Source organism: Mustela putorius, unplaced genomic scaffold (genome assembly GCF_011764305.1).
Source record: "Mustela putorius furo isolate JIRA1106 unplaced genomic scaffold, ASM1176430v1.1 tig00003836_pilon_pilon_pilon, whole genome shotgun sequence".
Classification (NCBI taxonomy): domain Eukaryota; kingdom Metazoa; phylum Chordata; class Mammalia; order Carnivora; family Mustelidae; genus Mustela; species Mustela putorius.
The window spans coordinates 37,910,231-37,933,926 of record NW_025421989.1 but is presented as its reverse complement, the minus strand read 5'-3'; the positions used below and the strand labels follow the sequence as shown (position 1 = coordinate 37,933,926).

General features: G+C 43.5%; 1 long non-coding RNA gene across 1 annotated transcript in view; it reads left to right on the top strand.

Moving 5' to 3' along the window:
- Positions 1-20,829, top strand: part of LOC106006067 — a 62,657-nt gene extending 41,828 nt beyond the window's left edge. The window contains exon 3 of the long non-coding RNA XR_001179914.2: positions 20,540-20,829. This is a non-coding gene — a long non-coding RNA (uncharacterized LOC106006067). The remainder of the gene's footprint in view (positions 1-20,539) is intronic.
- The last annotated feature ends 2,867 nt before the right edge of the window (positions 20,830-23,696 follow it).

Sequence of the window (23,696 nt, the reverse complement as noted above, 5' to 3'; positions counted from 1 at the left end):
CACGAGAGAGCACAAGCAGAGGGAGTGATAGAGGGAGAGGGAGACACAGGCTCCCCATTGAGCAGGGAGCCCAAGGCAGGGCTCAATCTCAGGATCCTGAGATCATAACCTGAGTCTAAGGCTGACTTAGACTTAACTGGGAGAGCCACCAAGGTGTCCCTCATCAGTCTTATATAATACCCAATACTCATTACATCATGTGCCCTCCCCAATGTCCATCACCCTGTCACCCCTTCCCTCCCGCCTCCCTCTCTTCCAGCAATCCTCAGTTTGTTTCTTATGATTTCGAGTCTCTTACGGTTTGTTTCCCTCTCTGATTTTCATTTTGTTTTATTTTTCTCTCCCTTCTTCTATGATCCTCTGTTTTGTTTCTTAAATTCCACATGTGAATGAGATCATATAATTCTTTCTCTGATTGACTTATTTCCCTTAGCATAATAACCTCTAGTTTTATTCACGTTGTTGCAAATGGCAAGAGTTCATTGTTTTGATGGCTGCATAGTATTCCATTGTGTATATGATGGCTGCATAGTATTCCATTGTGTATATGTATACCACGTCTTCTTCATCCATTCATCTGTTGATGGACATCTGGGCTCTCCATAGTTTGGCTGTTGTGGACGTTGCTGCTGTAAACATTGGGGCACACGTGCCCCTTCAGATCATTGCAGTTGTATCATTGGGATAAATCCCTAGTAGTGTAATTGCTGGGTCATAGGGTAGCTCTATTTTTAACTTTTTGAGGAACCTCCATACTGTTTTTCAGAGTGGCTGAACCAGCTTGCATTCCCACCAACAGTGTAGGAGGGTTCCCCTTTCTCTACATCCCCGACAACATCTCCTGTTTCCTCAGTGATTAATTTCAGCCATTCTGACTAGTGTGAGGTGGTATATTTCATTATGGTCTTGATTTGCATTTTCCTGATGCTGAGTGACGTGGAGCATTTTTTCATGTGTCTGTTGGTCATTTGTATGTCTTTGGAGAAATGTCTCTTCATGTCCTCTCCTCATTTCTTGATTGGATTATTTGTTCTTTGAGTATTGAGTTTGGTAAGTTTTTTTTTTTATATATAGATTTTGGATACTAGCCCTTTATCTAATATGTCATTTGCAAATATCTTCTTTCTAATGGTTATTTTTTAGTTTTGTCAATGCTTTCCTTTGCTGTGCAGAAGTTTTTTTAATCTTGTTGAAGTTTCAATAGTTTATTTTTGCCTTTGTTTCCCTTGCCTTTGGAGACATGTCTAGCAAGAAGTTGCCGCGGCCGAGGTCAGAGAGGTTGCTGCCTGTGTTCTCCTCTAGGATTTTGATGGATTCCTGTCTCAAATTTAGGTCTTTCATCCATTTCGAGTCTATTTTTGTGTATGGTGTAAGGAAATGGTCCAGTTTCATTCTTCTGCATGTGGCTGTCTCATTTTCCCGGCACCATTTATTGAAGAGACTGTCTTTTTTTCCATTGGATATTCTTTCCTGCTTTGTTGAAGATTAGTTGACCATGGAGTTGAGGGTCCATTTTTGGGTTCTCTATTCTGTCCCATTGAAATGAGTGCATCTATTACATTATTCTCCTGCCTAGGGTAAGTCGTGATCTTTTTTTTTTTTTTTAAAGATTTTATTTATTTGACAGAGAGAGATCACAGTAGGTAGAGAGGCAGGCAGAGAGAGGGGAAGGGAAGGAAGCAGGCCCCTGCTGAGCAGAGAGCCCGATGCGGGACTCGATCCCAGGACCCTGAGATCATGACCTGAGCCGAAGGCAGCGGCCCAACCCACTGAGCCACCCAGGCGCCCCAAGTCGTGATCTTTATTTGATAATTAGGTTAGCCATCCTCTATTCTGTGAGACCCTATCCCTAACCTTTAAGGGAGGCTAGATGAGCCTCCCTTCTTCTCTTTTTATAGCACCTGATTCCAATTCTTACCTGTAATACAGTATTCACAATGTCCTGTAATTGTGTGTTTGGATCTGAAGACCATGTTCCCCGAAATAAAGAAGCCTTCACGTGTTAAAATAAGGGAAAGACTCTACTTCTCTCCCAAAGATGCTGCAAGACAGTCTTTCCTTCTTCTTTATAGGATTTCTTCCCTTCTCTTTTAGGGTAAAGAAAAGGGCATCCCTGGCTGAATCTTGCTGGCAAGATTCCCAGGAGCTGGCCCATGGTCCTGTTGGTAGGGAGTCAGCTATCAAGGTGATTACATAGGGGATGCGGTGTAGCTCTGTCTGTCCCCAAACACCCATCCTCGGTCTCTAACACATGGTTCTCATAAACTATCCTCTTTAGATTGTTTGCTCAAGACCGTATTCTTTTTTTTTTTTTTAAGATTTTATTTATTTATTTGACAGAGTTCACAAGTAGACAGAGAGGCAGGCACAGAGAGAGGAGGAAGCAGGCTCCCTGCCGAGCAGAGAGCCCAATGTGGGGCTCGATCGCAGGACCCCGGGATCATGACCTGAGCCGAAGGCAGAGGCTTTAACCCACTGAGCCACCCAGGCGCCTCCCCCATGACCATATTCTTAAGTGCCTCCTTGAGAATATTTATAAAACTCTTGATATCTTTTTTTAAGATTTTATTTATTTATTTGACATAGAGATCACAAGTAGGCAGAGAGGCAGGCAGAGAGAGACAGGGAGAAGTAGGTTCCCTGCTGAGCAGAGAGCCCAGTGTGGGGCTCTATCCCAGGACCCTGAGAGCATGACCTGAGCTGAAGGCAGAGGCTTAACTCACTGAGCCACCCAGGTGCCCCAAACTCCTGATCTCTTAAGTATAACAAGGTAAGCAACTGATATCTGCTATCACATTAAGCTACTATACCTCTGCTTGCAGAGAACAAGGCTCTGAAGGGAAGGGATAGAGAACAGAGTCTTTATAGGAAGGAAAGAAGGAGGGGGGGATAGGGACAATTGGTTCCCCACGTGTGAGCCCTGGACTAGCAGCATTAGCATTTAGAATGGAGTAGACATGCCAAGTCTCAGGCTCCGTGCCAGACCTACTGACTCAGAAACTCAGCAGTTTGCTTTAGCAAGTTCTCGGGATGATGTTGACCCTGGCTAAAGCTTGAGAACCACGGATAGAGACACACCCACGTGCATGCACATGTTCACACACACCAGAGCCAACTCTGATCACCTTTTTTTTTTTCCCCCCTCTCCTTTTACTGTCGAGTTAGATTTCATTTCACAATTCAGGACAGTGTTCCAGGTGTCCACTATTGATTAATCAATTAAGGACTGTCTGCCTGGGCTGTGCAGGAAGGGGAAGGAGGTTGCATGTGTCTGGTACAAAAGCATGCTCAGCTAGGCACAGAAGCAGAGGCAAAGACTACAGACAAATAAATACTTGAGATGTTAGCATATCACTTTTATTTCTCTGAGCCAGCAGCTACTCAAACTTGCATCTGCCTGGGAATGCCCCTGAGATTTCATTACTATGCAGATTCGGTTTCAGTGGGCCTTGGGGCTGGGTCCTAATTCTGCATTTCTAACCAGCTCCCAGATGATGCTGGTGCTACTGGTCCCAGGGCCTCCGTTTTAATACCCAGCCTCTCAACTTGATTATCTGCCTCAGTGTTGTGACTCCTCACCAAAATATTTTTTAGCAAAAAGAAAATATATACCATTTTACGAAGAAAAAAATGCGAAACAGAGTGATACCTGGCAAAAGATGCTGCAGGACAATTAACTGCAGAATCCGAAGCTATCTTTTGCGCAGTGCTCAGCCACTGCTCCCGTGGCCCCTGCCTCTGTCAGACATGCGCTGTCGCGCCAGGAGAAACCTCCAAAGCCTTCCCAGCTTTATATTTGTTTGTTCTTTCACACTGTTTTCTACCTTTGGTTCAGTGCAACGTGGGAGACAAAATGGTAAACGGCATTTGATGACTGATGTCTTTTCCCTGCTCTCTCTATTAAATAAAATCTACCTGCTGACAATTACAGAGTGCTCCTAGGCAGGTTTAGAAATGTCACTAAAATCAGGCCAACAAATACTTTGGAACCTGTTCTCCCTAGGGTTCCCTTGCCTTATAGCAGTAATAATACATTAAAGCCTCCTCATCTTCTCTTCTTTGACCTTCCTTTTCCTGTATGTGTTTCTTCTCTTCCTAGGCATGCTTAAGTCATTATACTTAGTTTTTATCTAAAAAAAAAGATGCTCTGTCACTGTGGAGCACAGCTAGCCACAATGGAGACAACCAGGATCCTCTCTGCATTAAGAAGCAATACATTAGGGGCGCCTGGGTGGCTCAGTAGGTTAAAGCCTCTGCCTTCGGCTCAGGTCATGATCTCAGTGTCCTGGAATTGAGCCCCACGTTGGGCTCTCGGCTCAGCAGGGAACCTGCTTCCCTTCCTTCTTTCTCTGCCTGCCTCTCTGCCTACTTGTGATCGCTGTCTGTCAAATAAATAAATAAATAAAATCTTAAAAAAAAAAAAGAAGAAGCAGTACACTAAAATGCAAAACAACAGCAACAAAACTTCCCCCAAACCCCTTTATGTTATTGTTTTTCTTCCCCTAGAATTGCACTACTTCTTTTTTTCTCTTTTCTTTTTTAAAAGATTTTATTTATTTATTTATTAGAGAGAGAGAGAGAGAGAGAGACATGAGCAGGGGCTGGGGGAGTGGGAGAAGGACCAGCAGACTCCCTGCTCAACAGGGAGCCTGACACAGGGCTCGATCCCAGGACCCCCAGATCGTGACCTTAGCTGAAGGCAGATGCTTAACCGACTGAGCCACCCAGACGCCCCTCTTCTTTCTTCTTTTCCTTTCTCTACCTCCTCTTCCTTCCCCCTCGCAACTTCCCTCTCCTCTTACCCCTTCCTTTCTCCCTCTTTTTCCCTCCTCCTTTCCTCCCTCTTCTCTTCCTCATATCCTCTCTGGTTAGTCCCTCTCTCTCCGCTCTTCTCCCTTTGTCTCTCCCACCCCCAACTGCCACTGCTGGAATGTGCAGATGTTAGAAAAGTCTGTGCTGGGGCGCCTGGGTGGCTCAGTGGGTTAAGCCGCTGCCTTCGGCTCAGGTCATGATCTCGGGGTCCTGGGATCGAGTCCCGCATCGGACTCTCTGCTCAGCAGGGAGCCTGCTTTCTCCTCTCTCTCTCTGCCTGCCTCTCTGCCTACTTGTGACCTCTCTCTCTATCAAATAAATTAAAAAAAAAAAAAAAAGAAAAGTCTGTGCTAGTGAGGTCGATGAGTGCCTCCCAGTCTGTCATTATGGATTTTCCTGATGCTGAACTCCACCAACTTCAGGCTCCCCATGTTGTAGCCACCCTAAAAATGAGTGCCCCAAGTGTCTGTTTTAAGTTAATGAATCGTTATTAAGGGATAACCTGAAATTCAGTCCTTGCAACTGGAGCATAGAGTTGCAATTAACATGGGCCAAACCTGACACGGTGAAGGTAGCAGGGTGCATATCCCTTTTCTTTTGAAGGGATGATGTCATGAGGTGGCGCTTGGAGCATCTGTCATTTCTGTCTCTGGCTGGAATCCTGCGATGTGGGGCCCGGCGGCTCTGTCCAAGTCAGGGGTGTGGACGGACATCAGCCTCACACCCACAGCCTGGAATGTCTTATTGATATGGTGAAAGTATGGGCTGCAGCTTCCTTGACGGGCAAATGCCCAGAGTCTCCAAGAGCTGCCTGGGTGTGATGTTGCCACAGCCCATTCAAGCGCTTTACCCGGTCTGGGGTTCTGAGGCCAAGTGGTGATATTTTATTTATTTATTTTTAAAAGATTTTATTTATTTATTTGAGAGAGAGAGAGAGAGGGGGGTGAAGGGCAAAGGGAGAAGCAGACTCCCCACTGAGCAGGGAGCCTCATGCTGGACTGGATCCTGGGACTCCAGGATCAAGACCTGAGCCAAAGGCAGAGGCTCAAAGGACGGAGCCACACGGGCGCCCCCATGCGGTGCTATTTTAGCAATACTACTGGGCAGAAAGAAACTGGAGAGCAATCAGAACACCCAGTGCCTTGCCTTCCCACAGTGGTCTTGCCAGGAGGACTCCTTCCAGAGGTTTGCCCTCCTTCTCTCATCCTCCTGGCTGTGATTTCTCCCCCCTGAGCTTGCTAGAAGCACTGCCCAGCACTTTTCTGATTGCATGAGGTTTCAGTGCTGCCTGCAGAAATCACATTTTCTAATCACGGGCTGAGTAGAAGGAAAACATGGGCAAGTCCTTATCCATCGATTCTCTTAGTCCTTATATTTTTGAGTCTTTTTGGAAATCTTTACACCGTGCCTTGTTTATACACAGTGGCCTAGCCTTTGGTCCACATTCAACATATATGGATTTTCCCGTATGTGTGCAGCAAAGGGAGATGCATGGAGGAGGGATTTAAATACCTCAAGAGACTCTGGCCCATCTTTCACTTGATGGGCGTGTGCTCCAGATTGAGACTTCCTAAGGGGATAGCAGATTGCATGTTTCTACCTCCTGCCCATTGCAACTCTTGTGCCTCACTGAGTATGATTCTAGTATTTAAAGACTCAGTGTGTATTTTTTAAAAATTCGTATTTATTTATTTTAGAGAGAGAGAGAAAGAGAACAAGGCGGGGGTAGAGGGAGAGGGAGAAGCACACTCCCCACTGAGCAGGGACCCCTAAGCAGGGCTCGATCCCAAGACTCCAGGATCATGGCCTGAGCTGAAGGTAGACACTTAACTGACTGAGCACCGCCCCCCGCCCCGCTCCGCCGCCACCTGGTGCCCCTCAGTGTGTATTTTGAATACATGGTGATCCCTGTGTGAAACTGGGCTGCATGGGAGAGTTCTGTTTTTTTCTTTTCTTTTTTCTTTCTTTCTTTCTTTTTTTTTTTTTTTTCCAAATGGGAGTTGCAGTGGAGTATTGAAGTAAGAGCAGGATTAAAAAGAAGAGTGTGGGGACTGCAATCAGATCGCCTGCTTCCACACCCTGGCACTAGCTACTAGCTGTTTTGTCCTCAATCTCTCTGTGACTCAATTTCCCATCCTTAAAGTGGGGTTAGTAGTGTGTCTAGGGGAGGAAAAGCCTTTTTTCTCCCTTTTAAGTTGAGTTTGGGGGCCTGTGAATTAAACTGACAAAAGACAGATGAAGAGGAGAAAAGACTTACTATGCTTTACAGGAAAGAAGTAAAAACCCCAGCCTAGAGGCGCACCTGGGCGGCTCAGTGGGTTAAGCCTCTGCCTTCAACTCGGGTCCTGGTCTTGGGGGTCCTGGGATCGAGCCCCGCATTGGGCTCTCTGCTCAGCAGGGAGCCTGCTTCCCCTCCGCCTGCCTACTTGTCATCTCTTTCTCTCTCTGTCAAGTAAATAAAATCTTCTAAAAAAATTAATTAAAAAAAAAACCCAGCTTAGAAATGGTGAGGCTTGAGCGTTTATATGCCATTTTATCAAAGGACAATATATTGTGAAGAAGGACTGGACAAAGGAAGAGGTGTGGGCTTCTAGGGGCTGCAGATCACAGAACTGTAAGTAGTTGGTGGCTACTAACGACAGATAAGGGTTATTTAGTAAGATTTGTTATGCAGACTCAAATTGGCGCCATCTTTAAGTCCTCCTCTTGCTGGCTTGGGAGACAGGTGGGGGGTACATTCGTAAAAAGCTTATGCTCTGCTTTTAGGCAGAAAAGGGGAGGGCAGAGGGTTCTTATGTCTGCTATTTAATTGCTTTTAGTTCAAAACAATCTTTATGCCAAGTGGCTTGTTTTGGTGTGGCATAGGCTGATCCTTTCTGTGTAAAGGGTAAGAAATTCTGAGGGTTGTTGCTGAGGATTAACTCTAGTGAGCCTTTTGTAAATGCTACTTTTCCCTCTTGGTGTGAAGGGGAGCAGGTCTTAAACTACATGGCTCAGAAAGCACATGCATGCTCTTGGGGGACTGTCGGGGCTTGGGGGTGCCTTCCCGAAGCAGCTCCCCACAGAAACGAACATGGGCGATCCAATAGCCACGGGAATCGAGGCCTGGGCTTACTGAAGACCGAAGACCTTTCCTTTACCCATAGGGTTTAGAGTGGGCTGGGGGCTGGAGGGCCTGGCCAGTGGTTTCAGGAGGGCTTGTGTTGGGCTGGGCAGACTAAGTCATCGTTAGGAATGATGGCTGACTAAGTCATCTCTCATGGCCACTCCTCCTACTCTCAGTGCTGGCTCTTGAGCTATATGCAAGTTAAGGGTCACAGTCAGATGTAGAGCAAGCTGGTTTTCCTCCTACTCCTCTACTTGACTCTCCAGTCAATGTTTTCTCTACCCACCCCCGAATGTGTATTCCATGTGCCATTTGTCAGTACTCTCACGGTAACCCAAGCCTCTCAGAACTCCCTTCCTGTGCTGAATCTAGTTCCTTCTCTAGGGGCTCAGCTCTAAATCCGGCTAATCGGGTAAACTAAGGCCTGCTGCTGAGGTGTTAATGAGGGTTAATGAGTTTGTCTCACCCAGGCCCGGTTTGATGTGATACAGTTAACTGCTACCAAATTATTTGATGGCACAGTCTGTCCCTTCTCCTCTTTCCTCCCTCTTCCCACTGGCCTGTTATAATTTGGAAAATGTCCAGCTTGAGTCATTTCTTTGGGCAAGTAAGCGAGCACGTGGCTTGAAAATTCTGTTCTTAAGTGGGGATGTACTAGAACGACAAAGAGATCTGAGAAGCCCCTCGTTTCCGGCAGAAGCTACTGCTCAGTTTGCTTTCCATGGGCATGGGACTCAGGGTGGGAAGAAGAGAATATAGGAAGTGTCCCCTTTGTACTTAGAAATGAACTTCTTTCCCCCGGAATCTCATTCCTCTCAAAGGAATCCCCTCATCAGATCTGGAACGTTGGCCAAGTACTTCACCCCAGGGCATGTGCTCCTGTGAAATATTTGAAATCACTAGGAGCGTAGCTTGTCAACTGGTGTGCCACCATTGAAGTCTGTTTTCTACTTCTGTATCTTGGAAGCTCTTCCTTTAATGATTTGTGTCCTGAGCCTCGGATCTGTTCTTTTTTTCCCCCGCTCCTGCCATCCACCAAAATGTGTCTTAAAAGCAAGTTGGTGTAGTTACGATGCTGAATATGTTCTCTGTAAAGCCAAGAACGTTCTTGGCTGGCTTTCTGAAGCTCCAGGTTTGGGTCTGAATACCTCAGGATAAAGCAGATTGGTGAGGGGTACGTGTTCGGCTCTCTCCCATTGGTCTTAACTTGGAAACGGGGCCAACAACTAGGGAAACTGCCAGTGATTTAGTCAAGTCTGGGTCTTCTTGGGCCAGTTATTACAGGAGCCACTGTTAGGCGTCTTGGATTATCACTGGAGACAGCAATCTGACACTTCCAAGTCTGACTTCTAGCTCGTAGGCTGGCTTTCTGGGCCAGTCACTGCACATCATGTGTTGGTTTCTTGTCCTGGTCGCTGTGCATTGTGGGTGAGCGTTCAGTGTTTGTGTACTGTCCAGCCAGTGTCCGTTTTCCATTCAGTCTCTTAGTGGCGAGGTCTGACGTTTTATATCTCTTGGTGTGAATGCAATTGTCGGATAATTTCCAGATACTCTGCATGCGCTTGGGGAAGTAGTTTTCTTTAAGAGACCCCATAGTGGCGGCTCTGCTGTGTTGCCGAGATCCCTCTTAAGGAGGGGAAGGACTGCCTCCACTAGATTCCCCTTGGGTGTCCAAACTCTCCTGTCTGGGAATTGTTGCGCAGGGCAGCCCGACTTGTGACAACTCTGAAGGACCCTTCTGGCTCCAGGGCTTCCATGACACTCTCCTGAGACACTGGCTTGGATGGCTCACCTTTTCTCTCCTCCGAGTTCTGCTTCTCTTTCTTCCCCGAGTGTGTCTGTCAGAGACGTTCACGATAATCTTCCCGTTTGAGAATCTCCTGTCTCAGTCTGCCTCCCGGGGGATATTACCTATAACAATCCCTCTTTAAATTTTCCTAATTTGAGTGTGCCATCTGTTTCCTGCTGGGACCATGACTGACACAGGATATTACATTTATTATTTATTCTGTTAAATGCAGGTTTATGATTCACAGCAGGACTCTGTTTGTTATTGTTACTGTTTTTTTTTTTTAACATAAATTCTGGTCTGTTGGATTTACACACACACACACACACACACACACATACACACTCTCTCTCTCTCTCTTTCTCTTTCTCTCTCTCTCTCTCTCCCTTTATAATGCCCAATGTATATATCTAGGATTCAGAACTTAACAGAAGTGAGGTACTGCACAGAGAAGGAACAGAAGTAGCATGTCTTGCTTTGGACTTGCTCGAAGATTATCAGAGGCAGCTGAGTGCCTGATTAGGGTATGGAAATGACAAAACAGCTCATTTGTTGCTATGCTATACACCGTTTGTACTATGCCTGACATAGCTACTCTGCAAGAATAGGCACCTGGAATCTGTGCATTTTGGATTACTGCAGTTTTCACAGATACTGGCCTCTCTTGGTTCTTGAGCCAAGTTCAGCACCCCCAGGATAATATCATCAGAGGTAAGAAGCAGGCTCAGTACTCAAATGGCAAAGGAAAATATGCCCACATGCTCTGGAAAGTTCTTTTTCTGCAGTTTCTGTGAGATGTAGACTTAGAGCCCAGAGCTTTTTTTTTTTTTTTTTTTTTAAAGATTTTATTTATTTCTGAGAGAGAGAGATCTAGCACATGAGCAGGGAGGAGAGGCAGAAGGAGAAGCAGGCTCCTTGCTAAGCAGGGAGCCAGATGCGGGACTCGATGCCAGTAACCTGGGATCATGACCTGAGCCGAAGGCAGATGCTTAACTAACTGAGCAACCCAGGTGCCCCAGTCCAGAGCATAGGCCCAGGAACCAGACTGCCTCGGTTCAAATCTTACCCACCATTCACCTGCTCTTACTGCCTTGGGCAAGCACTTAACCTCTCTGTGCCTGTTTTCTCATTGTCAGATGAAGAAGACAACGATAATAATCTGATCACAAGTAGTCATGCTTGAATGAACAACTTAATCTAGATGAAGAATTGAAGCTTATGGCTGGCAGGTAGTAAGCATCATATGACTATTTGTCATCTCCTCTTACTTGTTTTCCACCTAGAACTTTAATATTCCTGTGTGCCTAGATCTGTTCATATTTTCCTATTTATTTTTTTCTTTAAGGAAAGAAATCACAGAGGAAGAAAAACAGAAAGACTTTCCAACCATAATATCATGATAGCCTTCACCTATGTTTTCCTCTAGCATGTTTCTTTTAAATAATGAAAAATGTGTTATGGCAAAAAAATAAAATAAAGCTTAAAGACAAGAAATATATATTTCATTTCCTCCCAGTATATCAGACCAAGTTTTAATATTCATAACATACAAAGAGTACTATAAATCAAGAAAAAAGACAAAGCACCCAATAGACATATGGGCAAAGTATATATGTATGGGCAATTTATAGAAGAAATATGAATAACCCAATTAACATATGAAAAGATAAGTAACCTTACCAGCGATACGAAAGTGCAAATTAAAATTAAGATCCCTTGCCATCTGTTATTTTGGCAATAATGGCAAATGAGCAAACAAGATTCCTTTATTCTTAACCAGCACCGTCCCCACAACTGGGTTTTGTCCCAACCTACCACTAGCACTTTGGAAGCTGTTCATCTTCTGTCCATGCTAGTGTTTGCTATTAAGTTGAAATGTGGTGTTTTTTTTTTGGTTATGAATTAATGTTTTCCTATCAACCTTTAAGATTTCAATATCTGTAACCCCCCCCACCTTTCATTTTCTGCCTTTACTCTCTCCACATCTTTTTGCCGAATTAATTGTTGGCCTGGAAGATGGAACACTGTGATTCTCTTGGGTATTTTCTTCATTTCTTCAACTCTGTCCATTCTGCTACTCAGCCCATATATTCGTATTGCCATAAATCACGTTTTCAATTTCTGAGAGCTGCTTTCATCTTTTTCATAGCACTCAGTTTTGCTTTTCTGAGTTCGTTTTTCTCTTGAATCTCATGAGCTGGGACTGCCATTTGGGACTTTGGATTTTATGATACCCCCTTACCTTTCAGATGAGCCATCCTTTTCTTTCAACTACTTTAACAGGTTTCTCTTATGTGCAATCAAAATAATGTCTGACCAGGACCCTTCTTGAGAACACTCAAGTGGGAGAGATCACATCTAGTTCATTGAATCAGCAAAGGCTTTATGTGGCTGTTGGTGACATTTACTTTCATGGATGGCTTAGATATACTACCAAGAATGGGTAAATTGTTTCTGGTTGAAGGAAGAAGAGTAAGAAAAGCAGACCAGTGAAATGAAAAGCTGACCAGTGAAATGTTTAAGAAGCATTATGATTTGGCATGATCCCAGCATAGAGGGCCCAGTGAAAAAGTTGGAAATGTATTCTGGAGACCTTGTATGGAGGGCCTTGATTGCTAGGGAGAAGACTTTGAAACTAGTCTGACATTGAGGAGATGGTCCAAGGGTTTGAATAAAAGCATGGCATAATGGAAGATGTAGTTCAGAAGGATTAATCTGGCGACAGTATGCAGAATGGATTGGAATGGTGACTAGTAGGACAAGTGGAGGAGACTCCTGAATTAACTCAAAGTGTAATGAAGGTTGGAACATATGGAAATGGGAATATTTCACACCCTAGGCAGTATTTGGCTATAGTGGTATTTTTATGTTCTAAGGTTCAAGCAGTAACAGGTAATAGTTATAAAATGCAGACTGGCTGACAAAGTAACTCTCGCTGTGTTAAAAACAAACCCACTCTTTACTCCCCCTTAAAATATTAAATGAATAGTTTCTTCTAATATTCCAACCAGTGACATTGACAACATGTGTGCAATTAGTATTGCATCCTTTGATAAGGTCTTTGGAGAACTCAATCTTTAGAAATGTGTTTCTGAAAACGAATTCCTAATTTTTCCTCTAGAGTCCTCAGCTAAACAGTCTCTCTCTTACTTTTAGCATGTTTCAGAATAATTGTATTGATCTGGCTCCTTGAGTAGTTTCGGGGAAAATCTGCACTCTGAAGCTTTTCTTAACTTCAGAGACCCAGGGGAATGGAGGTTCGCCCCTCCCAGTAAAGCCAATAAGCTCAAGAATGCTGGAGTGAGAACAGGATAAAATAATTCGCTTGGTAATAGCACGTCTAACCAAATTTACTTTCCCTCCTGGGACTACATATCAGTACTGTAAGAGCTGGAGGTGAGGATGGGGACAATACATATATTTTTGGAGGACAGTGGGTTCCATGGTATACTGTCCAGAGCTATCTTCTAGGCCTTCCAGGACTTAAGTGTTTATTCCTTCCACTTCTGGGAGTGCTGTCAGCCCTCTCTGGGAATTGCTCTTGGTTGAAAATACCACCTGGCTGGGGCACCTGGCTGGTTCAGTCAGTAGAGCGTGAGACTCTTGATCTTCAGGAGGTGAGTTCAAGCCCTGCATTTGCAAAGAGTTTACTTAAAGTGCCTTTCTCAAGGTCACTTTTGGTGGGGAGTTTAATACATCCAGTGGATGGTCTCTTTGGGGGTACAAAGGGCCCAGCTCATCAGCCCAACTTGGCACAACTCTGAAAGACCATCCCAGATTCAGGGCTCCTCATGGAATTGGCTGAGACCTTTTGTAGAGTTTCCTCTTACTGGGTGTACCAAATTAACATAAACTTAAGGGTTTAAAACAACACAGATTTATTATCTTAGGGTTCTGGAGGTCAGAAGTCTGAAATGTCTCTCTAAGAATATGAATATTCACAAAAATGTTTACAGAATTATGGGAAACCAACAACAAAAAAAAAACAAATAAAAAAGGAATTAAGATGGGAAACATCAATCTTTTACAAAGCTCATTTCTTCTGTATTTTATATGCTCAGTAACAAGATACAAAATGAGACATTTCATTTTCCAGTGTCTTGGTGTCTGTTTTCACTCCAGGGTTTTAGTGAAAACAGTAATTTACATGATAAGATAAAAGCAGTATATAAAAACTTAATAATATTGCAATTTTCCCAGTCCTTTCTATGTATATGATATTAGACAAGGTGCCTCTAAGTAAAAATAAAACAGGAGTAATGAATTGTTATCTATGGAATTTAGTAAAGGCTTTAAAAATTTTTTTTAACGATTTATTAAGTGATCTCTGTATCCAGCATGGGGCTTATACTCATGACTCCAAGACCAAGAGATGCATGCTCTTCTCACAGAGCCAGCCAGGCACCCCTAGGAAAGCCTTTTGTACATGCTTCCCAGAAAATGAGAAGGTGAATGACTGAAGTGACTGTATACTAAATCCTTGTGCAAATTAAGTGCATTGTGGGGTACCTGGCTGGCTCAGTTGGTAGAGTATATGACTGTCGATCTCAGGGTTGTAGGTCCAAGCCCCACATCGGATGTAGAGATCACTTTAAAAAAAAATCACATGCTTTCAAGCTCCTCCTTTTCAAGATACTTGAAGGAGGACCTAATTAAGTTGTCGACTGCTATGTCATTAAAAATACTTTCCTTTTTTAAAGATTTTGTTTATTTGAGAGAGAGGGCGAGCAAGTGAGTGTACCAGTGGGGGAGGGGCAGAGAAAGAGGGAGAAGCAGACTCCTAGCTGAGCAGGGAGCCCATGTGTGGGGCTCCATGTGGGGCTCAATCTCAGGACCCGGGACTCATGATTTGAACCAAAGGCCGATGCTAAACTGACTGAGCCACCCAGGTGCCCCTAAAAGTGTTTTCTGATGATATAAGCACTGTTGGACTTTCAGCATATAACTTGGATTGAAGTGACTTGGCTAGAATAAATCTATTTGTGTTCATTTACTTAACTAGGTGAACAAGGTTTTTCCATTTAAACAATACAAAGTGATTATAAATTTTTAGGTTCCTAAGTACGTTATTTAGTTCATCTCATGTATGGCTCATTTTGTGTACAGGTCTGGCATACTCTCTGGAGGTTGCAGTAAAGAGCCACCCCTGTGCTGTACATTTTTGGTTTGTTTTGTTTTTCTTTTCCTTACCAGTTAGACAAGAAGGCATGACTTGGGTTGTCTTTCTCCTACCTCTTGGGCACGGGGCTTCTGGGCACTAATTTTCGAAAAGAAGTGGCAGAGAGTCCTTGTGCAACATTCTTCAGAAGAAAGAACATTAGCTCCATCACTTCAAAATTACTTGACAAGATGCTTTCAATACATACACAATACACAGATAGTATTTGCTGTATCACTAGGGATCTCTAAGGCACCAATAAAAATTTAGTAATGCATATATTTCCTTGATAGATTTTGAGTGTCTGATATTCTAAGCTTCTTCAATTATACATTTTCTAGGAAAGCAGTCTTTTTTTTTTTTTAAAGATTTTATTTATTTATTTGACAGAGGGAGATCACAAGTAGGCAGAGAGGCAGGCAGAGAGAGAGAGGAGGAAGCAGGCTCCCTGCTGAGCAGAGAGCCCGATGCGGGACTCGATCTCAGGACCCTGAGATCATGACCTGAGCTGAAGGCAGCAGCTTAACCCACTGAGCCACCCAGGCACCCTCTAGGGAAGCAGTCTTTAAACCTATTATCCGTAATAACTAAATTCCACTTATCCAAGTTGGGAGTTGGGATTTTCCGAGACGTTACTTATCCTTAACTTATCTCTTTTGTTATACTTAAGACAAATGAGACAGAAATTAAACCATTGTATTCATTGCACTTGTTAGTGTCTTAACACTATTAAAACCAGAAAAAAAAAATCAGTGAGAAGTGACTTGCTGTTAGATTAAATTTTAATTTTGAGAAAATTTTGCAATCATTGCAAAGAAAATGTTAGTTAAGTTGATGGTGAGCTAGACTGATTTTAAGTGCCCCTGAGAGGCTGAAGAAGAGAGGAGGGAAAAAAATAATCATGCCACATTTGACTCCGGAAAGTAAGCAACTTCATCATACATCAATGCCTAAAATATGAGTGAACATTAGAATTGCAGATGAGTTAGCGGAGGCAAGAACTCTGTCTTCTTTTACATGTTTTTGTTTTGCATTGGGCTAAGGAATTTTTTTTTCCTATTACAAACTAAGAAAGAATTCCCAACTTTAAGCAATGGCATGGACAAGTTGCAATAATGAAATGTATGCTTTATTGAAGATCTTCCTCTTTCTAAATCATATTGGTGGAATCTAATGAAATTGATTGAGTAGAAGAATAGATGGTATTCATGGCAAATGTATGCTGAATTCCCAAAGCATGATGCTTTGTGTGTAAATATGCTCAGGTTCCAGAGCGATTGGGTTTTACATTCAGATGAGGAGCCAGGTCCTGGTGGATGAAATGATCAGGTCTTGGGATGCTGACCTGTGTGATTTGATTAAGTGCCCCTTGGAGAATGAATAGTCATCTCTAACTCTCTACTTCATGCTGCTCCAAAGTGATGATTCTTTTTATGCTTTTTATTTTATTTTTTTAAATTTTATTTTATAGATTTGTTTACTCATTTGAGAGAAAGAGAGAGATAGAGTAAGTGAGAGCATGAGCGAGGAAGGGGCAGAGGGAGAAGGGGAGAGAGAAACCTTAAGCAGACTCCCCACTAAGCATGAAGCCTGATGTGGGGCTCGGTCCCAGGACCCCGAGATTGCGACCTGAACCCAGTTCTGGAGCTGGCCACTTAAACAACTGAGCCACCCAAGGCACCCCTAAACATTTTATTTTTAAGTAATCTCTATACCCACCGTGGGGTTCGAACTCAAACCTGAGATCAGGAGTTGCATGCTCCACTGACTGAGCCAGTCAGGTGCCCCTGAATCTTCCTTTTTAAACAGAAACTATATGGGGATTTCTACCTTGATTATTATTATTATTGTGTTTTGGGATTTGTTTTCCTCTACCTTTGTTTTGAATGTAAGCATGATGTACCTCCTCTGTCCAGACAAGAGACCACAGTGGGAGTTAGGTGGAGGCAAATCTGAGAATAGAATTCAGCTCTTTTGAATGTGTGACCTCAGGCAAGTTACTAGGATTTAGAGCTTGGATTTGCAGCTGTATTACCATTTACAAAATATGTAATGTTCTTACTCACCCCTCATATATCAGCTCTGTAAGTCCTAGAAGAGCTCTTGCCTTTTTTTTGTTTTTGTAACACAGTTGTGCACATACCAGGACTTAGGAAATTGAGATACGTATGCCAATAATTAAACCCTATTTACATGGATGAATAAAGCAGCCCAAGGTCAGTGTGGGAAACCTGGCATCTGTCCCTGGTCTCTGGGCACTCAAACTTGAACTGCTTCATGGCAGGACGAACCCACGAGCTGTAGAATCCAGGGTTATCTCTCTCGTGATTTTTACCTTGAGTGAGTCTTGATGGCAATGAGAGATGAAAAAGGATGGTACCTAATGGCAAGATTAAGGTGAAATTCCACAAAAGTAAAAATGTGCTGTGTCTGTATATGTGAGTATTCCCCTGGGCAGTGGGGAGAGAAGAAATGTGCATTCAGAAGGAGAACCACTAAGCTGTGAATATGGACCTGGGCAGAAATACCCAGGCACTTGTCTCAAGGTGGTTGTGGCTCTTCTCTTGTGTGAAGACCTTGTATTAACCTCGTTGGGGGAAGTTACCTTACCAGAGGTCACCAAGTTCCATCAAAACCCATGGCCACCACCTTCCATTCAATCAGACCCATAACTGGAGTCCTGCCATAGTATGCTTAGTAAGGGACAAGTTCAGAGGCAGAGTGGGGAGGATACAGCTTAAACATTGGTAAAACAGCAAGCTTCCTGCTAACTTGTATCTGCGATAGTCTGGGAAGTCTATACGAGAATGAATTCTCAAATTTCTAGACCAGAGAAGGTGAAAGGTAACATTGGCTACATCTACCTATTAATAGATAGTTTTTGCTTCATCCAGAAACTCTACAGTCTAGACAGTCCAGACAGATTTGATACCTGAAGTGGCTGGGATGGTTGACCGAGACCTAACATAAGAGTGGCCTCTAAGGTTGAAATGCCAGAAGTAGCCTGAAGGAACTCAAGAAATCAGAAAAATTAGAACTTTGGAGTTATTTTATTGGGTGGGCCCATTCCCCTACTTCTCTTTGCACCATATCTGCCAATAAGATGATAATGACCTACTCCCTTCTCAAGGCACTGAGAAGTGCATGGCGATGGGTACTTGAATACTCTGTTGGAGTCGCCTTCTTGAGGTTCGCAATGATGGTGGGAGAGGGTCAAGTCAAACTGGGCTTCCTCATTTCACTGGGAAGGATGGAATCTCAGAATGGTAAAGGTCAAGGGGAGACATGTAACTACTAGAGACAGAATGGGTCCAATTACTGTTAAGGGCAGCAGAACCAGAGTGGCAATTAGGCCGTTTTGTTGTGTAGGGAGCTCTGAGGATGGCTCATTGATTTCCGCATCCTTCAGTGAAAAAAGTTACCAGTTCATTGTCACAGTTCAGCTTCCCCAGGACCAAATTCTAAGGCAAGATGTGCATTGTGAAATTTCAGACTGCTGTTGGGGATTAACACCCATGGGAGAGTGGGAAGCAGGATTAGGCAGAGGGAAAGGCTGAATTGTGACATGGTCACAACAGAGGCTACGACTAATCCTGCAGTGAGCTCCGAAGCTCATTCTGTGGACGTGATTCTGATCTGGAGCAATGTTGCCGGGCCTTTATGCATCTGCAGTGATCAGTTATTTGATATGGGCTGCTCTTCAAAGGGAACATGATCTTTGGCAAGGATGTTCTTTCTTCAGGCCCAGGCAAGGCTTCAAAGAGGGACTCAGTTGAGAACTGTTGGCTGTCAACCCTCAACAACGAGGGGGAATGAGTGCTTTGGTCTTAAAAAGAGGGGGTGAGTTTTTGAGGGGTACCCTAGGGTACCCACAATGCTTACTGAAGTAGTGTAGGAGCTGTAAAATTTTGGGGGTGCGATATCTAGGTCGAGTAAAGAGATCTGACTTGTGTTATCATAATGAGAATCATTGCCTCCATGGACCTGAGTCAGGTTACAGAAACAGCCCCTTGAATAAACAGGTATTGGGTCCCCTGGAAAGAGGATCCTTGTGACATTGTCCTAAGCATGTGCTACAAATTTGCCTCAAAACCTTCTTCCAGGGGGATGGGGATCCATTTATCAGAGTGTTCACGGACTGGGGAACAGGAAAGAGAGCCTCATTAGGGATTGCCAGTTAGAGGCTCACCTAATCCTGGAATTGTCAGATGTTGCTGTAGTTTATTAAGCTAAGTAAGTAAGTAAACTAAGCTTACTTAGCCGGAAGTTAGATGACGAATGGAGTTTTAGGCTGAGACTATGGTTATTTCCCAAGTTCTAGAATAATGGCTGGGAAAGACATACTCAGGATCTGGCAGAATCCCTACTTTGACTCCTGTATTCATAGAGTCGACTACCATTGTAGTAGGCACAGTGAAAACCCCCGTGACTCCCCCCAGCATCCACACCAGGAGAATAAGCCCAAAGCACTATTTACTTTCTCAAGGCAACTGCAAATACTGGTGTCACCATGAAAATTTTGAAAGATGGTGGGAAGGATGATTCCAGTCACATCCTTATCTTAATTTGACTGTCTTAGGCAGAGGCCATGTGAGTCTTGGAGAAGTGTTGTAGAGAATCACACAGTTGATGGGGTGTTGACTCATTTCATTGATTGCTGCGTATGTGATCTCTTCCCTGCACTAGTCAACATAGTGCTTGGAATCTACCTGGGCAGGAGAAGCTTCTTCCTGACCTCTGGGGAATAAACTCCACTTCTCCTCTTTACTCCTCACACCATCCAGCACTTCAATAGCTTAATTCTGTATGAAATCTCTCTTCTTGAATCACCTTCTGTAGCGTTGCAGGTTGAATTCCCTGGGAATCAAGATAAAAGGCAGATGAGCACCCAGGGTATTTATTGTATGCAGGGAGAGGTTCAAAGCAGGCTTGGGCAGAGGGAGAAGTTGGGTTGCAATGCAATCTTGACTGACTTTCCAGTCAACGTCACATGGAGCTCTGAAGCTGGGGTGTTCCTTCAGAATTGTCCCAAGGTGTGGTGTGAGTGTACAAGTACATCGTATACTCCTGTATTGAGCTGGATGGGTAGCGGGAGGATCTTGGATAGGGGTCTTTTTTTAGCTGAAGCAATCCCCAGATGGGATCTGAAAGCAGAGGGCTGATCTACCATCCGTAGTCTCAGTAACTGGGGATGTCCTTTGGTTTTCAGGTGGGATGTGGATTATACCCAAATCACAACCTGCATTAGAAGTGAGCAGTGGAAGGAAGGAAGGTGTTAGGATGAAGGAGACAGCACAGATGATGCTGTGATGCTCCATTGTATGGTCAGCTCCTCTTGGCTGGCTGGAAGAGACTTGGACAGCTTCCGCACTGGCCAGTCCCATGGCAGAAAGGGTATTTCTTCACTCCAGTGGTCAGTCTCTGTATTTCTTTTCTGTGCAAGCTCATATTATGCTTAGCCAGAGAATAAAAAGAGCAGCATTTATGCCCACACTTGTTAGACATTTACTGTAAGCTGTATGATTGCATTAAGTGTTCTCTACGTTATGGGAACTATTTCAGAGGGAAAGCTTCCAAAACAGCTCGTTTATGGCTACAACGAACTTCTCCTTTGCAATTGCACTTGTCAAAACAGCCTGTCCCACATTCTCTCTCCCCGACCCTCACTCCTTAGCTTTGTCTGGGAAGAAACGAGAGCTAATGAGAGAGAGAGAGCGAGCAGCGAAATGGAGTTCAGAAAAACCGCTGAAGAGATGCCTGGAAGACTTCTTGAAAGCAAGCTTGACCATTTTGCACCCTTTCTTAAAAATGCATGGAGATGATCCAATTAGTTGGAGAGCCGAATTTTTCTCCCCCCGCACGTGTAAGAAGATGAACAGTAAGAAAACACTAGTTGGTGACTTTGCAGCTGAATGTCAAGCAGATTCCTCGAAAAGAAGGAGATAATATTATGGATAATGGGAGGTAAGGGCGTGGGGAATTTATCAGGAACGTTGCGACAGATTTCAATGATGCAGTGAGGGAAATTTACGAACAAGTGACTGGTAGAAAGAAAAACTCAGAGTGAAGAATGGTATCACATTTGCTGGTGCCCGAGCTGGCAGGGGAATGGAGGAAGAAAAATAGCACATGTGTGGAGTCTGTGTGAGACACAGTTCCTCAGAAAAGGAGTGCGGGTTGAAACCAGCTGCTCCTGGGACATTATTCCAGGGGCTCTCGTAGGAAAGTCCCTCTCACCCTCTCTCCCTGCTGCCCCGCCAGGTACCTTTGAAATTTTCTCTTAGAAATGACTTTGTTGTGCATTGTTTTTCTTATAATTGTATTTTGAAGCCTACAGCATCTGGCATGAGCCTCCATGTTTGGCTGTATTCTGTTAACACTTTCTTATTATTTGGAAAATGTGAATCCTCTCACGAGTGGAAACGTGACAACTCATGTTTCCTGGGGAGTACCTACATGTGATATATTCCTTCCTTAGCTCTTTGAGAGCGTGGGGCACGCACCTGAGATGATGGACAGTTAGAGGAAAGGTGCGGAAAAGAGAGGAAAAGCCCATCAATGGTCCCGAAAGATCCGCATTTGCTGTTTGGCAATGCACCTTCAGGCCATGGGAAGATGGTGTGGTGGAGTCAGTGCCCTGAGTTCAAATCCCAGCCTAAACTGAACTTGTACAATTGTGGCAGTATTGATAACCGTAAAGAAGAAGTTAAAAGTTATAATATTGGGGCGCCTGGGTGGCTCAGTGGATTAAAGCCTCTGCATTCAGCTTGGGTCATGATCCCAGGGTCCTGGGATCGAGCCCCGCATCAGGTTCTCTGCTCAGCGGGTAGCCTGCTTCCTTCTCTCTCTCTGCCTGCCTCTCTGCCTACTTGTGATCTCTGTCTGTCAAAGAAATAAATAAATAAAATCTTCAAAAAAAAGTTATAACCATTTAACTATAAATCATGAGTTAAAAGATATTTCAAGTAGAAAATATATTTCCCTCAATTGTGCCACACTCATGGGGCAACAGCTTTCATTGTTCCGGGTCCCTTCCAATATTTGTTCTCATGTACCTTTTAAAAAATTTTGTAGATATAGATTATTTTATATTCTGATTTTTTCACATAAAGATAATTTTTACATATTATTACATAGTCTTAATAAATATAAGTGTTATGGATTTCTGTGGCAAGTTTTACTCAGTTGTATTCTTTTTTTTTTTAAGATTTTATTTGTTGGGGCACCTGGGGGCTCAGTGGGTTAAACTTCTGCCTTCAACTCAGGTCATGATCTCATGGTCCTGGGATTGAGCAGAGAGCCTGCTTCCCCTTCTCTCTCTGCCTGCTGCTGTGCCTACTTTTGTTCTCTCTCTCTCTGTCAAATAAATAAATAAAATCTTAAAAAAAAAAGATTTTATTTATTTATTTATATAGAGAGTGAGCACAAGCAGGGAAAGGAGCAAGAGGGAGAGGGACAAGCAAGACTCCCTGCTGAGTGTGGAGCTGGATACAGGGCTTGATCCCATGACCCTGAGATATTGACCTGAGCTGAAATCAAGAGTCGTATGCTGAACTGCCTGAGCCACCCAGGCACCCATACTCAGTTGTATTTCTTTAGGACAGTTTGCTGGTTTGTAATTCTTGTACTACAGAGCAGTCTCAAATTTGAGGACGACTGCTACTGTTCAGAGGGTTGTGAATGTTTAGACAGCTTTTGAGATATTGCTAGATTGCTTTCCAAAATGTTTACAGCAGTTTAAAATGCACTAAACATTTACACCTCACTTGCCAGCCTTGGGTGTCAACATTTTAAGTGGTTCTATTATTTTCATGGTGTAAAGTGTGACTTTACTGTTTACCATGTATTTCTTAGAGGATTGGCAAGGTTGAATGGATTCCCCTCCACCAAGTTTGAACTTTTCTCAAAATAAAAAGTGAAAACAATATGTTTAACAAATTTATGATTCATTCTAGGGAGAGTACCAAGATTTCTGTATACCTTTATCCTTATGCCCCAGCTGGAAACCTCTTGCCACTTTGTTTTTTATCATTTTCTCTTCCTCCCCCCCCACTCCCCTCCCTCCTTCCTTCCTTCCTTTCTTTCTTTCTTTCTTTCTTTCTTTCTTTCCTTCCTTCCTTCCTTCCTTATTTCTTTTTCAGAATTTATTTGTTCGAGAGAGAAAGACGGAGTACTAGCCAGAGAGGGGGAGGGTGGAGGAAGAGGGAGAAGCAGGCTTCCCACTGAGCAGGGAGCCCTGTGCAGGGCTCCATCCCAGGACTCTGGGATCATGACCTGAGCTGAAGGCAGACCCTTAACCAACGTGGCCACCCAGGAACCCCTCTCTGACTCTGTTTCTAAGTGTAATTATTCCTGAACCATTTGAGAGCATGCTGAATACATTGCACTCCTTTCCCCATTAACAATATTGTATTATATTTCTCGATTTTGATAATTACACCATCCGTTATGCAAAAAGTTCTTATTCTTAGGAAATACATTTAAGTTTTACCTAATCTCCAATTCATATTCCAGTTTTACAAATTATTTCAGTAATAACTTGGAGAATAAAATTTCTTTTCTGCCCAGGAACCCATCCATGGTTCTCAATGCTCTTAGCGTTATATTTCTTTTGGAACATTTCTCAGCATTACTTGTCTTTCATGACACTGGCATTTTCAGAGTACAGGGCAATTATTCTTCAGAATATCCAGCAGTGATCAGGTAAAAGTTTAACAGATGTCTATCTGGAAAAATCATGCTGTGTAGCATTTGCCGATTTCCATGGTGTCAATACTCCCATCATGGCTGATGTCAAGCTACCGATATGATGTTGCTGAATGTGCCACTGG